General features: G+C 45.5%; 1 pseudogene; it reads right to left on the bottom strand.

The window, feature by feature from the left end:
• Nucleotides 1-4,835: 4,835 nt before the first annotated feature.
• On the bottom strand, nucleotides 4,836-4,953 carry LOC124796545 (annotated as a pseudogene).
• Nucleotides 4,954-12,985: the final 8,032 nt, after the last annotated feature.

Genomic DNA, 12,985 nt, shown 5'->3' with positions numbered 1-12,985 from the left:
ACCTTGCCTAGTGGGATTTACACTGAACAGCCAAAGAAACTGGTACACCTGCCTAATATCATATAGGGCCCCCGGGATCACGACGTGGAATAGACTCGACAAATGTCTGAAGTAGTGCTGGAGGGAACTGACATCGTGAATCTTGCAGCGCTGTCCACAAATCCGTAAGAGTAGGACTGTGTGGAGATCCCTTCTGAATAGCACGCTGCAAATTCAACCTATATATGCTCAATAATGTTCATGTCTTAAGCTTGGTGGCCAGCGAAAGTGTTTAAACGCACATGAGTGTTCTTGAAGCCACTCTATAGCAATTCTGGACGTTTGGGTGTCGAGTTGTCTTGCTGAAATTTCCAAGTCCTTCGGAATGCACAATGGACATGAATGGATGCACGTGATCAGACAGAATGCTTACGTACGTGTCACCTGTCGTATCTAGACGTATCAGGGGTTCCATATCACTCCAACTGCACACTCCCCACACCATTACAGAGCCTCCACCACCTCGAACAGTCCCCTCTTGACAAGCAGGGTCCATGGATTCATGAGGTTTCCTCCACACCCGTCCACGTCCATCCGTTCCATACCATTTGAAACGAAACTCATCCGACCACGCAACATTTTTCCAGCCATGAGCAGTACAATGTCGGTGTTGATGGGCCCAGCCAAGGTGTACAGCTGTGTGTCCGAAAGCCCATATCGGTGATGTTTCGTTGAACGGCTAGCACGCTGACACTTGTTGATGGCCCAGCAATGAAATGTGCAGCAATTTGCAGAAGGGTTGCACTTATGCCATGCTGAACGACTCTCGCCAGTCGTCGTTGGTCGCTTTCTGCAGTATCTTTTTCCAGCCGCAGCGATGTGGAAGGTTTGGTGTTTCACCTGTTTCCTGACACGGTACATTCCAGAAATTGTCGTATGGGAAAGTCCCCACTTCATCGCTGCCTCGGAGATGCTGTGTCCCATTGATCGTGCGCCGACTATAACACCACGTTCAAACTCACTTAAATCTTGATAACCTGCCGTTGTAGCAGTAGTAACAGATTCAACAACTGCGCCGGACACTTGTTGTCTTCTATAGGCTTTTCCGATTACAGAGCCGTATTCTGCCTGTTAACATACCTCTGTATTTGGATACGCAATCCTATACCAGTTTCTCTGGCGCTTCAGTGTATAAGAGTTGTGAACAGGGTCAGATGTTGAGTGATCACTTTGGAAGACACGGAGACACCGCGTACCGGCGTGAGACAGCGTTATCAGTACTCGAATGTTTCAAAAGAGTTTCATTGTAGTCTCCATCTAGTTATCTGGTAGAATCGTGCAATATCCAAATTTGAGCGGTATTCTAAAATGACTGTGGTCCAGTATTTGACTGCATGGGAATGTGAGGACAGCCATACTACTCGTCAAGGTTACGACCGACCACGTCTGATTACCGCAAGTCAAGATAGCCTTATTGTGCACCAAGGACATCGTAAAGCCTTCACATCCGCGCCAGTCATCAGAAAATAAGTAATGGACTTCCTGTAATATTCTGTCTCATGCGGCACAAGTGGTCGAAGATTGTCAGCACCCGGACTAGGAAATTAGCGTCCCACGCATAGCCTCCTGTTAATATCGCTAGACAAATGGCTGCGTTTGGAGTATTGGCGTGGCCGGGAAGCCCGGAGTGCCGATGAATGGTGTGGCTTTGTATTCAGCTATGAGTAGAGGATTTGCACAGCCCCCTATGACCATCGTCGTTGAGTATGGGGTCACCTGGGTAGGGGGCCTCATTCTTCCCATGTTTTGGAGAGGCATAGCGTTACTGCTCCTGACGTCGTGCTTTGGGGAGGCGTCGGGAATGACTTCGGGCCATGGATGTCAGTGAATGAGGGAACTCTCACGGCACAGCGGAACGTTACGGAGGCTCTGGTGTTCATGTGTTTCCTCTCACGCGACATTATTGTATGCCATTCTTCAACAGAACAATGTTCGAGTGCACATGGTGCGTGTCTCTATGAACTGTCAGAGCGATGTTGAGGTACTCCGATGGCCAGTTACATCCCTGACAGAAAGTGTGTGGGATCAGGTCGGACGTAGTGTCCGTCCCAATGCCGATATCGAGGATATCACGGACCAGTTACAACAGTTGTGGACCAGCTTGCTCCAGGAGATGATGCAGCGGCTTTATCCCCCATTTCAAAATTAATCAGTGCATGCATCCAGCCACTAAGTCGCAACGAGAAGTGGACTGATACTGACAAGTTCTCTGTTCAAAAATGGTTCAAATGGCTCTAAGTACTATGGGACTTTACATATGAGGTCATTAGTCCCCTAGACTTAGAACTACTTAAACCTAACTGAACTAAGTACATTACACACATCCATGCCCGAGGCAGGATTCGGACCTGTGACCGTAGCAGCGGTGCGGTTCCGGACTGAAGAGCATAGAGTCGGTCGGCCACAGCAGCCGGCCAAGTTTTCTGTATATTTTACTCTAATTTGTAATCGTTGAAATAACTTAACATACCCTCCCAACCTCTGAAATTCCATTTCGTTTTCTTGACCCCCCTCTTGGCTCTTCACTTTCTTTTTCGGGCAGTTTATTAAACGATACTGTTTATTTACGATTGTCAAATGGAAGTTCAGACAGTGCAGACTCGCTTGAAAGTTTCATACACTCAGTCGGGTAACAAAGAAAAATATACAAAACACATTGAAAGCATTCCGCCGACAGTCTTTTTTTTTTGCATTTTCCTATGATATCTCGCATTTTGAGAACTTGCAATAATCTTAAGGTGGGCATTTTTTGAGATATCTAGCGCTGGCGTTGTGAAGTTCTTTTGGCGGCGCAAATCTACATTGATTTAGAGATCATCTTTGACCAACGGTTGTAACCCGCTGTGCATATGTTACTGAGAGATTCAGTGCCAGATCCCAGAGCCAAAGGTCTAGAGTTTGATCCAGATTAGTCCTAGAAACTTTATGTGCCGCTTATCACTTCTGTAAATGTTTATTGATGTGAAATATGTCGAGGTGTACGGTGTTTCGGTGTCCACGTTAAACTTTATACCCCCCCCCCCCCCCTCCATCGCCCACCCCCACCTACCCGCGGACATGCTGTTCAAAGGTCGCAGGAAGGCAATAGCGTACTTCATCCAATAGCACCATGTCTAGTGAAGCACTGTGGTGCCCAAACCAACCTTTGTCTTGACGACAATTTTACCTTCCGTAACTAACTGTTTTGCCGGCCGGAGTGGCCGTGCGGTTCTAGGCACTGCAGTCTGGAACCGAGTGACCGCTACGGTCGCAGTTTCGAATCCTGCCTCGGGCATGGATGTGTGTGATGTCCTTAGGTTAGTTAGGTTTAATTAGTTCTAAGTTCTAGGCAACTGATGACCTCAGAAGTTAAGTCGCATAGTGCTCAAGGCCATTTGAACTAACTGTTTTGTTTTTATAATAAATTACGTGCTGTCCAGAAACATTTTGAGTTACGACTGTATGAATGATTGATGTTATTATTACCTATGTTCTAGATCGGCTTGCGGTGTTGATTATTTACTGAAATTGCTAACTATTGGCTGTGGAATCCCTCACTTATTTACAGGCGTGGGGGTATTCTTCCAGAATACGACGTTGGATGAAATAAATGTTCAGCAGAAAACAAGGGAACACCGCGATAGAGAGTTCAACAAATCAACATAAAACAAGACAGACGTAAGGGAAAGCAGCACGGTTATATTGTTCAGTAAACTATGAGATTTACACACAATGGGAATCACTGACAAACTGTAGTATTGTCATTGCACTACATCTTAGTGATAAATGGGAATCGTTAACAGAAAGTGTAATCACACCGATAAATTACAGTACTGTTCATTGTGCTGCATCTTAATAAGTCATGGGAATCGTTAATAGGAACTGTAACCGAAAACTGAAAATACAGTCTGTCACTATCTCAAGCAACTCAGGAGGCACAACAATCATTGTTTCCGACCGTATCTTACTACTGAGGAGAAAAAAAGGCGTTAATACACTGTAAGATTAATACCCAACGCCGAAGCATTGGCCGAGCGGTTCTAGGCGCTTCAGTCCGGAACCGCGCGACTGCTACAGTCGCAGGTTCGAATCCTGACTCGGATATGGATGTGTGTGCTGTCCTTAGGTAAGTTAGGTTTTAAGTAGTTCTAAGTTCTAGGGGACTGATGACCTCAGATGTTAAGTCTCATAGTGCTCAGAGGCTTTTTAACCATTGATAAGTGGTTTCAAAGAGCAAGGGAGGCCTAGCAACGAAGAGAACTCTTATGGGGTACTGAACTCCTGACATACAAAGATCAGACCAAAATGTGAAAATGTCGCAAGAAATACGTGTCTGAATTTAGATACAGATGATGGCCATACTTGCGCTGTTCTTTTTCACTACGAACGGCACCTGCGCAATGTCCTCAATACCTCAGAACTGTCAGTCGTCTTCAGAGTAGTGCACTATGTAGTTGTGAGTGCAGTCTGTCGAAGGTAAGTGCATGCGAATGTGGGCAAATTGTTCGTGTAATCCTGTAACCAAGGGAGCGAAAGTATTTGGTGTTTCAAGAGGCACCATATCCAAGGTTTATACTGCATACAAGGAACGTGGAAAAACATCATCCGCTAAATGATAAGCACTCCGTCTTCAGGCCACGAGTGGCCTACCAGGACCATCCGACCGCCGTGTCATCCTCAGTGGAGGATGCGGACAGGAGGGGTGTGGGGTCAGCACACTGCTCTCCCGGTCTTTATGATGTTCTTGACCGAAGCCGCTACTATTCGGTCTAGTAGCTCCCCAATTGGCATCACGAGGCTGAATGCACCCCGAAAAATGGCAACAGCGCATAGCAGCCTGGATGGTCACCCATCCAAGTGCCGACCACGCCCGACTGCGCTTAACTTCGGCGATCTCACGGGAACCGGTGCATTCACTGCGGCAAGGCCGTTGCCTCCGCTAAATCATAACGCGCAGAAAATTGTGTGATGAGTTATCGTGACACACGGCCACCGAAGAAGATTGTGACGAAACATAATAGGACGATAGCTGCAAGACTAACTGCAGAACTGAATGTCGCATTTGCGAACACTATCAACACGAAAAAGACGGAATGGAGCTCCGTGTGCAGGGAAGTGCAATGCGAGCTGGAATTCCAAACTCACTCATCAGTGACGCAAACACTCGTAAGAGGGAAACATGGTGCCGAAGCCATAGCACTTGGTCTGTGGAGCAGTGTAAGAATGCCATTTGGTCGGATGAGTCTTCTTTCACACAGTTTCCAACATCTGGCCGAGTTTACGTCAAGATAAATTGGGCAGCCATATCGTGGTATTCCATGGATTACATGGACACTTTGGACTGTCGCATTACTTTCAAGGACTGTGACCATTTTGGCAGACCAGGTCCGTCTCACGGTACAATTTTTGCTCCCCAATGAGGAAGGTGTGTTCCCAGAAGCCGGATCGTCTGTGCACGCCGCTCGCATCATCCAGGACTAGTTTCGAGAGACCGAGGATGAACTGTCACACCTCCAGTGTCACAAACGTCTCCAGATCTGCTTAATACTGAGCTTTGGGGCCTGTTTTGGAGTGAATAGTGGGTGGTCGTCACCCATTTTGATCACTGTTAACTGGAATTGCCAATATTTTTTCAGGAAGAATGGTATAAGATTCCCTTGAAAACCATACAACACCCCTTTTCATCCATCCCGAGGCATGATACTGTGCAGCTTTTTGGTGTTTCATTATTTTTGCCCAGCTCCTGTAAATCCTTTACCAGGCTTGCCGCCGGCCGGAGTGGCGGAGCGGTTCTAGGGGCTTCGGTCTGGAACCGCGCGACCGCTACGGTCGCAGGTTCGGATCCTACCTCGGGCATGGATGTATGTGATGTCCTTAGGTTAGTTAGGTTTAAGTGGTTCTAAGTTCTAGGGGACTGATGACCTCAGATGTTAAGTCCCATAGTGCTCAGAGCCGTTTGAACCAGGCTTGCCCGCGATGTCTGGAGATTAGACAGCAGCATCTCGCACTACGGCAGCAATGGCGGCGGTGAATTAACAATATTAGAGTGACTCAGTTGGTGGAATTTATGCTCCGTAGAACATGGCGCAAAACAAAAGTAGACGTCTTCGGCACGTCAACACATGCTAAACACGCCCATCGATCTAGATAGAAAAACCGACCCTGTTAGATGCCCAAGACTAACGGGCGTTTTAAGGATGATCCATCTCCATTGTTAAATACAGGACGACCTATCACCACCAACATCTGAACCGAACGAAGCACAGGCACAGAGAGTAAGACGACGAACGTTCTCAGATTTTTAGTTCGGTCTCCGACGAAACAGGAGCACTGCCGAAGCTTCTATCTTACCAGCTTTCTAGAGACGATGAGGCCAGCGTCTGCAGCCATCTTCAGGGTCCGGGGGGAACCAATGGAACAGCATTCGACTGAACCCACTGTGCGTGGTAAAGGGGAGCTTTAACGAAGTAGCTACTTTGACACTGTGCAACAGCTGTTTTATTAGTTGCCTTCTTGCGGATTTTAGCTAAACATTTAACGACTAGTGCCATCAAGCTGAAACTTTGATTAGAGTGATTCCTATACCTGTGTATGTTGCTGATAGCTCTCCCTGTTCCGTACACGTAAAATTCAGCTGTAAAATTTTAACGAATCTAAACTAATTTGCATACCTAAATTTGAATTATACTGTTTTCTTTAAATATTATGGATTTAATTATACTGAGATTTAAGAAAATCTATCGGTATATGTAAAGCTACAAAGTTTGGTAAAATGCAGTCAGATGTGAAGAATGGTGCAAGTTTCTCTGTCATCTTGTTTACGACGGTATATGTGTGCGTGTGAGCGTGTGTGTGTGTGTGTGTGTGTGTGTGTGTGTGTGTGTGTGTGTGTACTGACGACATAATTTACAGTTCACCAATTAAAATGTAGGAGCCGAATAAAATACAGAGAATATTTCTCCGATATGTGTCCTCGGTTATCTGTTCATTACGAAGAAAACGTCCAGTTGCTGACGAACTGAAATTCCTAAAACTGACGGAAGAAGTCTGCAATCAAGCTTCGGATCGTGATGCACGTCGCGGCTCAAAGAATATCGTTTGCCGAGAGCAGTAGACATTACCTCGATTCGCAGCTATTGTGTGGTCACCACTCAGAGAATAGCTCGTTCTGCAGGAGCGCATCCCCGCGTTAAACAAAGACGAGAGAGAGGCTATTGTTTGTCACTAGTGAGACAAAAGCCTTTCTCCCTGCCCAGCACTTCCCGTCAGAATTCCCGACTGCACAGAGGAACACGGCAAGAAAGACGCGTTAATCATCCGGCGCGCGCAGCACACGCGGCCTGACGTCGGATCATTTGTAACACGTGCAGCACAGCGCATGAATCACTGGGACGACAACGTGCAGACTGCTATTAGTCACCCACACTGCAGCGGCCGAGGTATGCCGTAGTGGTGAACGTCAGTACGGGCTTGCTGTGTTGGCGGATAAAAAAGCAGAGATAACTGCCGATATGTCTACGGGGTTAGGTTTCACACACGTCTGAAGATCAGTAAACAAGTTTCATCTAAATATTTCGATGCGTGTGAATAAACTTCTCATCCGTGGCGTACGACAGTTTTCAGAACGAAATGTTAATGTTATCTGGTCGTTACTCCCTTTTTATAGTTTTGAAAACGAAGAGTCTACTTAGTACAAGATATGAATATTCAAGAAGAAAAGTTCGTTGAGGAATTAGAACAAATACTGATTAAACCTGTACTCCACAGACAAAATTGCACAGATTGTTCAGTTATAATTTCTGAGTATTTTTTTTTCCCCGTAGTCTTCGATGGCTGCGTAATAATGAAATTATGATTTATTCGGTTTGTTTCCCCAATTATTTTCGTTTCTGTCAACATACCTTCGCATCATTTAAAAAGTCTGTAATATGCACTAACAGCATGAAGTTACTGTGCAACATAAGTGCAAGTTGGTAGGCGTGTATTAGGCGCCTTTCTACATTTGAAAATAACTTCTATTCAAATTTCGCGCCAGTCGCATAAGAGTAGAGTTACCAGCACCATTAAGAGGATGAAAATTAGGTTTGCTTTAAGTACACGCTGTTATTGTGTTATCTTTGAGAATGGACTTGATGAGTTCACTTTAATGAAGGACGCCTTTAAGGTGAAAAAGATGCCATTATCTAGACCTCACTGAGTTTGAACGATGTCATGTATTATGGCTTCGAAAAGCTGGATGTTCCTTCTTCCATACTGCAGAAAGAACTGGCAAGAATGTAGTCACTGTACATGATTGCTAGCAGCGGCGATAACGAGAATGTACATATCCTAGAAGACACGGCTCCGGAGGGCTATGTGGCACTACCGAGGGGGAAAACCATCGTATTCGGCATATGCCTATGGCATATATGTCATGAGGGCTGAGTTGGGGAGGAGACCAAACTGCGAGGTCATCAGTCTCATCGTAGTTAGGAAGGATGGGGAAGGAAGTCGGCCGTGCCCTTTCAAAGGAACCATCCCGGCATTTGCCTGAAGCGGTTTAGGGAAATCACGGAAAAACTAAATCACGATGGCCGGACGTGGGTTTGAACCGTCTCCCTCCCAAATGCCTCTGGCCATCGTACTACATCTGCAGCAGCAGTTGGCATCATGGCTTCAGAACGAACTGGGCCCGAGCCAGACATCCTGTATCGTGCATTATACTGGTGAAGCAGGTTGGTAGACTTCGCTTTATTGGTACAACACTGGGGATGTGTAAATAACCTAAGAAGGAGATTGCTTACAAATCACTCAAGTGTGTGAGACCAGTAGGAGATAGGACTATCTATCTATCTTTTCTACCTATCGCTTGCGCCATGTCCCACGGTTACGCAGGGTCGGCCATGGTTAATCGGATTTGGCATGTTAAGTTTAAGGGGTGGCTGGATGCCCTTCCTGTCGCCACCCCGTACCTCCCCGGACGGAATTAGTGTACCCCAGCACTCTGTGTCTAATGTAAATCGTGAAACAGTGAAAATGTGTTTCAAATTTCTGCAGTACATGGAACTGAGGCGGAACGTGGGGACCAGCCCGGTATTCATCTAATGGGATGTGGAAAACCGCATTAAAACCACATCCAGTCTGGCCAGCACACTGGCCCTCGTCGTTAATCCGCCGGGCAGATTCGATCCGGGGCCGGCGCACCTACCTGAGTCCAGGAAGCAGCGCGTTAGTGCACTCGGCTGCCCTGGCGGGTCCCGTAGGAGATCGGAATAACTGGGTATATTAAACCTAGAGAAGGGCAGCATGAATGGTCACAGGTTTGTTTGATCCGTGGAGAGTGTCACAGAGATGCTGAAGGAACTGAAATGAAAGACTATTGAAGACAGACGTAAACTATCCAGGGAAGGTCTATTAACAAACCAGTTTAAAGCTCACATAGGGATCGTGAAGATGACAGTACAAAAACTATTGCACGCCCAGAGGCATTCAAACAATCATTCTTCCACAGTCCGTACAGGAAGCAATTCTAGTAAGTGGTACAATTTGACGTTCCCTCTGCAATGCACCTCACGGTGGTTTGCAGCGTATAAATATAGGTGTAGAGGTAGATCCCAAACCACTGCCACTTGTGACTTCACTGGTGTGAAGCGAGAGCTCATTGGAGGATACGGTGGAGGTCTGTAGCGTTTTCTAATGAAAGCCTGTGCTGCCCCTGTGCCAGTGATGGCCATGTCTTGGATAGAAGTAGGCCAGTTGAGAACATGTTGGACATCTTTGGACGATTACTCCAGCGTCTTCCAGAATCAGCATCGACCGACCGAGTGCAGCAGCCATGGAACTCCATTCCACAAATTGACATCTGGCACTGGCACAACACAATACATGTACGTTTGCGTGCTTACATTCAACATTCCGGTTATTAGTGTACCAGCATTTCACATTTACAATGGCTTACCTCGCACTTACCTTAAACTGTCATCTTGCAATGCTAATCACTTAAATATGTTGTCTAGACAAATGTATTCCCAAAATTTTATTACTCGACATTAATTGTTTTTTGGTGCTGCGATCTTTTCCAACAGTGTATTAAAAATAACTAACACCGTCCGAAAAGGCTCTGAAGGCCCAACGGTACTGACCGGCCGCCATGTCATCCTCCGACAGTGTACCCTACTGCTATAACTACAGTATATAAAAACGAACTAAATCATCAACCCTCACTACTGTGAAGTGGTTGCTGTCGCTGCACGAACATCGGAGAATAGCGTTGTTGAGCTCTCCCATTACCTTAAGTGAACCCATACACGAGGAACATATCGGCCACCCCTTCATCTGTAAAGGAATCAAAACAGCTGTGAATTGCTGTCAACGAACACTGCCGGGAATCAGAACTGAGCAATACTGAATTTAGATTTGGAGGCGAAGGGTAAAATGGCCATGACTTGTCAACAGCAAGCACCGTCAGTGAATGGAACAATTTTGTTTCCAAACAAGGCACAAAGTATACCGTCGAAACTTTCAGTGCAATACAGATACAAAGATAAATGCGGGATGAGGAATGCCCATTTACACAAACATACCGGTCTGTGCTTCATTGGCCATCTAGCCACTCGAGAGGCCAACACACTAGCACACCACTGACTCATCCCAGCAAGACTGGGGACCAGTCCTGGAATCAGAATGAGATTTTCACTCTGCAGCGGAGTGTGCGCTGATATGAAACTTCCTGGCAGATTAAAACTGTGTAACAAATGAGTTGGTAGAGCACTTGTCCGCGAAAGGCAAAGGTCCCGAGTTCGAGTCTCGGTCGGGCACACAGTTTTAATCTGCCAGGAAGTTTCAGTCCTAGAATGTTTACCCTGACGAAGTAGATGAAAACTTCCAATATGATATACCCGGGCACTGAATTGGTATAGACGTCCATCCAATAAAACAGATCTATCTATCGACAATACCGTGGGTGTTAAATACAAAAATTTTAAAACTAAGCTTTTCTGCTGATTACACAGAGCGTTATACGGGGTTATTAAAAAAGATTGTCACACTTCAGTAAATTTTCATTTCAAAAATCACAGAGTGGATCAAGAAACATACAGTGGATATGAATAAACTATACACAGATGGGAGAAGAAATCGTTAAAATTTACGAGCATATGTTTGAACTGTTCATTAAAACTTTCTTCAGTTCGTTTCGTTCCCTCTATTACATGTGGCCAGTCCGTTGTTTACCCTTTTCCTAGTTGGTGGTTCATTTGGGCTCTCTACCGGCCCTGATCAGCTCTCTAACAGTGACAATCGAAACTTTAGATCCATATCTATGTGACTGATCTGCAATTCACCCTTGGCAGATTGTCAGATGGTAGTGTTTGGCAAGGCCTCGTAGAACGACAAGCATACTATCTCGACCGTCCTTTTTCTAAATGCATTTGGGAAGAACCAACACCTAAATTTTTTCGAGTGAGCTCTGATATTTTTACCTTACTAAGAGTGCCAGCCGCTGTGGCCGAGCGGTTCTAGGCGCTTCAGTCCGGAACCGCGCGATGTCTACGGTTGCTGGTTCGCATCCTGCCTCGGGCATGGATTTGTGTGATGTCCTTAGGTTTAAATAGTTCTAAGTCCTAGGGGACTGATGATCTAAGATGTTAAGTCCCATAGTGGTGGTGGTTAGTGTTTAACGTCCCGTCGACAACGAGGTCATTAGAGACGGAGCGCAAGCTCGGGTTAGGGAAGGAAATCGGCCGTGCCCTTTCAAAGGAGCCATCCCGGCATTTGCCTGAAACGATTTAGGGAAATCACGGAAAACCTAAATCAGGATGGCTGGAGACGGGATTGAACCGTCGTCCTCCCGAATGCGAGTCCAGTGTGCTAACCACTGCGCCACCTCGCTCGGTATTCTAGTCCCATAGTGCGCAGAGCTTTACCACGATGATCGTTTTCACCTATTTATATAAGAGTCACAAAAACATTTGACACTCCGAGAAGAAAGTATCATGAAAAAAACTCACTGCAAAAAGACCCTTTCTTTTACTGATTGCCACTCCAGTTTGCTTACCATAAATGTGATACTCTCCGTTATTTCACGTAATACAAAATGAGCTGCTTTTGTTTACAACTTTTTCGATGTCTTTTGTAAATCCCATCAGGTAAAGACCGCACACCGTGCAGCCATAATCCAGATGGGGAAGGATCAGCGTAGTGTAAGCAGTCTCTGTAGTGGATTTGTTTTCGTTCGCCTTCTCCACTTTTCCCCACAACATCTTCCACATGAAGGTTCCTGTGTAAGTAGTTCGTAACTGTGATCCATAGGTGTTTATTTGAATTGAGAACATTGAAATTTGTGTAAATTATCGGGCAACGAAAAAGGAAGAGAATTTTTTTAGTACACATGTGACGTACCGCACACTTTCCATTGTTTAGAGTGAATTGTCAGTTTTCATACCATACAGGTATATTATCCAAATCATTTAGCAAATGGTTCCGGTCTTGTGATGATTTTACTAAACGGACAGCACAATCCGCAAACTATCCAACAAGGATGCTCAGATTGTTTCCTAAATCGTTGATATAGGTTAAGAACAGCAGAGGGCCAATAACACGTCCTTTGGGAACCCCAAATATCTCTTTTGTTGCACTAGCTGATTTCGCGTCAATTATTGCGAACTGTCCCTTTCTGATAAGGAACCACGAATCCAGTCGCAATACTGAGACAATAATCCGTAGGTATTCGATTTGATTAGAAGCCCCTTGTGAGGTACAATGACCAAAGTCTGCTGGAAATTTACAAATACGGGCTCAACTTGAGATTCCGTGTTGATAGTACTCAGTACTTCGTGTGAATGAAGTTATAGCTGTGTTTCGCAAAAACGATATTTTCTGAATCCGTGCCGGTTGTGTGCCAATAGATATAGTATTCCTTCACAACATGTTCCAAAACCCTACTACAATTCGAGTCAATCCGTCTACAATTCAGAGAGTTACTTGCATT

Source organism: Schistocerca piceifrons, chromosome 4 (assembly GCF_021461385.2).
Source record: "Schistocerca piceifrons isolate TAMUIC-IGC-003096 chromosome 4, iqSchPice1.1, whole genome shotgun sequence".
In the NCBI taxonomy this organism is placed as follows: Eukaryota; Metazoa; Arthropoda; class Insecta; order Orthoptera; family Acrididae; genus Schistocerca; species Schistocerca piceifrons.
This window is presented reverse-complemented; position numbering and strand designations above follow the sequence as displayed.